Raw genomic sequence first — 4,223 nt, 5'->3', positions numbered from 1 at the left:
TCTCCATCATGGTCCCATGTGGCATAGTCAACTATTCACATCAGGCTGTTGCTTACTATCCTTGAGTCTCCAGTTTTGCATCTGTTAATTGTGCCCACATCCTTTTGTTTCTCTTTCTCTTTCTTATCTCTACAATTTAATTGATCCTCTTAGTGATGCCTGGGGTCTCTGAGTGTCTGAAGTTGTCTCAGGAGTGGAATTTCCCATTTGCATCTCAGGCATGGTCTGTCCCTACCAGACTTGTGTGGTACCTGACTGGTGGTCATTTCAGGCTTACTTTTTTCAGGGAGTGTTAGGCTGTTAATCAATCATTCAGATATTCACAGGTCAGAACCCTGAGGGCAGACATGTCTCTTTCCTCTTAGCCACCTACTAGCACACATGAGATGCAGCAGCCACACCAGCAACACTTCCAGGGGCACCTATCTTGAGTGTTTTGCATTTCATCTCTGTACTTTTCAAACTTCAGTTTTCTACTCAAGCTACAGATTCTAGATGCCTTTGATGCCAAGCCTGTAGCTCTCTCCTCCCTCCATGCTGCTCCTGAATTACTTTCCTTGTATGTTCAGATCCTTCCTCCCATCAGGGTAAACAGTATGGGGAGAGTTAACTTAGAAGAAGGACAAAATGATGAGGCTGCTGCTGTTCCCTGGTCCTTGATGCCTCCCACTTGTACCAGGGTTCACCCAGTGTCCATCTCTCCATCCTCTTCTTTAACTCTTTTCTCACAGAGGTCAGTGCACATGGCCTCTCTACAACTCAGGATCTTTATGAATTTGCTTTTTTTCCCCCAGCTACAGACAGAGCAGCTTGAACAACAGCAGCTCATCTTCTAACAGTCCTGCTGGCTGGACATCCAAGATCAAGGTGCCAGACAATTTGTTTTTTCCTGGCTTGCAGATGGTTGTGACCCTTCCTGCCTGATGGTATACACAGGCTCTTCCTGCTGGCAAAAGCTTTTCAGCAGTGCACTTGTTTAATGTGGGCCTTTCAAGGCATTTTCTTTCTTGCTCCTGTCTAAAGTGTCCCTTGACCACAGGAAACATCAGACATCATCACTGATGTTTCAGTAAATGCTCCTCTCCTTCTTTGCCCTGCAATTTTTGTCCTGTTGTCATTTGCTGGAAACTGATTCCCACTTTATGCTTTTAAGGTCATGGAGCTGACAATGTCTTTGCTGAGTGTATTTTCCCCAACTTTAGATAGTTATATTAATTTCTCCTCAAGAATTTTCTTGCATTCTGTATTAGTATTTGCATAGGGATGGCTGCTTATAAATGTAGCAAGAAACCATCTGTAAGGCCTTTTCCAGTCTAAGGAAAGTCCTAGGATTACCAATGAATTATTTTTTTCCCTAGGGACTGTGCTCCTTGTGGGTGGCAGAAAGGAGGTCACTGTACCCAACTTGTTCTGTCTCCATGCACACCCTTTAAATAGCACCTTAATTAATGTCTAGATTTCTCTTATATGGGCTATAGGTAAGGTACAGGGCACTGATGGGCTGTCTTGTCACCAGTGGTAAGTATTATGTAACTAATCTAACACCTCTCTATAGATGATAGGCTTTTTTTTTTAAACAATTTATTACTGTCCTTTGTGTTGCTATTTTTGCTGGGATTCTACAACTGCAAAGAAACTTCACTTAACATCTTCTAACAGGATGCATATGTCTAACGATTGGTTTGACCTGGGAAGGACCAGTGTCCTTTTCCAGTCAGACAGGAGAGTATGAAAATGAATAGAAAGCTAAGAACTATTCTCTCTATGGATATCCAAATTCAACGAGTTCATTTTGTGTTCATTTTGTGTTCTTAGCTCTCTGTGTGCTGTATTCTGCCTAAACATCCTTCAGTTGAACAATACATGTAAGTGTTTATTCCTCACCAAATAGTAGCTGTTTTACTCTGATGTCCCAAGCCCATAGCAAGGCACATAATCAGTGTGTAAGTGTGGGTGGGCCATTGGCCATGAGCTGAGTTGGATATGTAATGGCCATTTGGAAAGATACCTGAAGCTTTGAATGACTGATGAAGCTGTGGGAACCTGGAGGCTGCACTGAATCTGAGCACTAAATGGAGAAGGGGAAGGCTGTGTTTATTTAGGCAGAGAAAAATTGAAAAGAGAAGTCATTCTCTCATTTTTAGCTAGCACCTCAAAAATATTCTGAATTTAGAAGGGTCCCGACCTCATTTGTATGTCTGCATTTATCTTTAAAGAAAAAATGCACTTCACAAACCTCAGAGATCAAGCACCACAAAGGTACTTTTCTATATATACAGAGGTACATTGGAGAATCACCTAACATGCTCATAGCTCTACCTGTGTTCCATACTTAAAAGATCTTCAGATCATCTACTCTGGCTAGAAAGAATACTCCTTTAGAGCTATGCATATTCTGCTTATGTGAAAAATGACAAGATTGGCAGCCTCTTCTGATGAATGCATGGCAGAATATTATTTACCATGGTAACAGATTTTTGTACTAACAATATGGGAGGGTACTTTGCAGCAAGATCAAGTAGAAGTGCATCTAGACTTTGAGGAAATAAGCTGCTATCTAAACACAGGGATTTGCAGCAGGTACAAACCCAACAGAGACGATGACATTCAGTATAGGACACTGGTGCAATCGGCTTGCTCCAGCTTACAAAGACTTCATGAGGAAAAATCAAGTTCAAATAATCCAATGGGAGGAGGTGGGGAGGATCAGAGCCAGAATGGCTGGAAATGCCACTCTCGGAGAAAGTGAATGAAGGAGAGAGATTGCTGGTGTTTTGGGGGAGGGAGAGAAGAGAATATCTCTGCTTATCAATGGTTAGGAAAACTGATGGCTGTAGCTTCTACCCTACCTTCTAGCATCAAAAGGACAATAGGCTACTGATGTTCTGTTTATGCAAATATAAAAGCATCTGTCGAAGAAAGACATGCACTTATCATGCTCTTAAAACATCTGCTCCTGCAAAGCCCTTGAAAATAATTATGCCCTAACAGGACTAAAACAGCTGTGCATGAATCCATACCATTCCAACCGCTCTTGCGCCTGGAATATATGTTCAGCAAACTGCAGAAATGGACCTCGGGGGTATTCGAATCAGTGGACAGACTATTGATTATGCATATTTTCCCCATGAGCTGTTGTTATTTAGGTGTGTGGAATAGGCTGTGCCTGGAGTCCAAGGGAAAGTGTCTACCAGGGATGTGTTACTTAAAGCCTTTTCTACTAACTCTTTCTTTCAAAGTAGTGCACAAGCAAGAAGCACTCTCAAGGGATGTTGACAAAGCACCAAGAGGTGATGTATCTGAAATTAAGTAGAACCACAGAGGTGGAGAAATGACCACTTTCCTTTCCCGCACCACCTGCACACAATAAATCCCAAGGTTAAATTCTGTTCTCGCTTCCCTGTGCCACTCCCACTAGTGTGATTGGGTTTCCTTACCTGGCCTCTAAAGGCACAGTCTATAGATTGATTCCATGTACTTCCTTTCTCATCCTGTCTTGAAAAGGTTGTCACATAAAAAAATCAGTGGAGAGGCTTGGGAGATAGCTTAGGGGGTCAAAGGTTTGGTACACAAACACGAGGGCCTAAGTTCAGATCTTCAACGCCCATGTAAAATTTCAGGCATGTGCCGTGTCTGTAACTCCACTGCCAAAGGTTGGAGACAAGTGTATTGCTGGAGTTCTGGACAGGCAGTCTGGCCAATGGATAAGCTCACGGTTCAGTGAGAATCCCCTTTCTCAAAAATATGCTGAGGTGAATGATTGAGGAGGGCGTTCCCCACTGACCTCTGGCCTCCATGTGCACGTGCACACATGCACCTGGATGCGGCTGTTGAACAAATTTAAGTGCAATGTTTCTTTCCCTGGGCAAGAGAAAATGTTCCGAGAGTCAATCCCATCTATTCGTTCCTCACTGAATTTAAAATTATTTCTGGAAGTGCTCACTCTTAAAAATCATTTTTAAAAGCAATAACCTATTATTTAAACACTATGATTACAGTTAACACTTCAAAACATATGGAACAGCTCATGTCCCCCAGGTACTGGTAATAACTTGGAGGAGGATGGAGAAGTCTCGGCAGCTTCTCCCCCCTCACTGACTGCTGCACACCGTGATGCATGGGTTGCCAGGTACAGAGTGCTGTAGTACATGTTCCATCGCGATGCTGCTTTCCTTGTGTTGAAAGAGCATTCCAAAATTTATCAGCCTTCACCAGATTCAGTC

The 4,223-nt window shown here is 42.7% G+C and overlaps 1 non-coding gene across 1 annotated transcript; it reads right to left on the bottom strand.

Moving 5' to 3' along the window:
• Positions 1-288: 288 nt before the first annotated feature.
• On the bottom strand, positions 289-423 carry Gm23555. The gene has a single exon (XR_003952697.1). It is a non-coding gene; the product is annotated as a small nucleolar RNA SNORA17 (small nucleolar RNA).
• Positions 424-4,223: the final 3,800 nt, after the last annotated feature.

The sequence above is a fragment of the Mus musculus genome, chromosome 18 (assembly GCF_000001635.26).
Source record: "Mus musculus strain C57BL/6J chromosome 18, GRCm38.p6 C57BL/6J".
NCBI lineage: Eukaryota > Metazoa > Chordata > Mammalia > Rodentia > Muridae > Mus > Mus musculus.
This window is presented reverse-complemented; position numbering and strand designations above follow the sequence as displayed.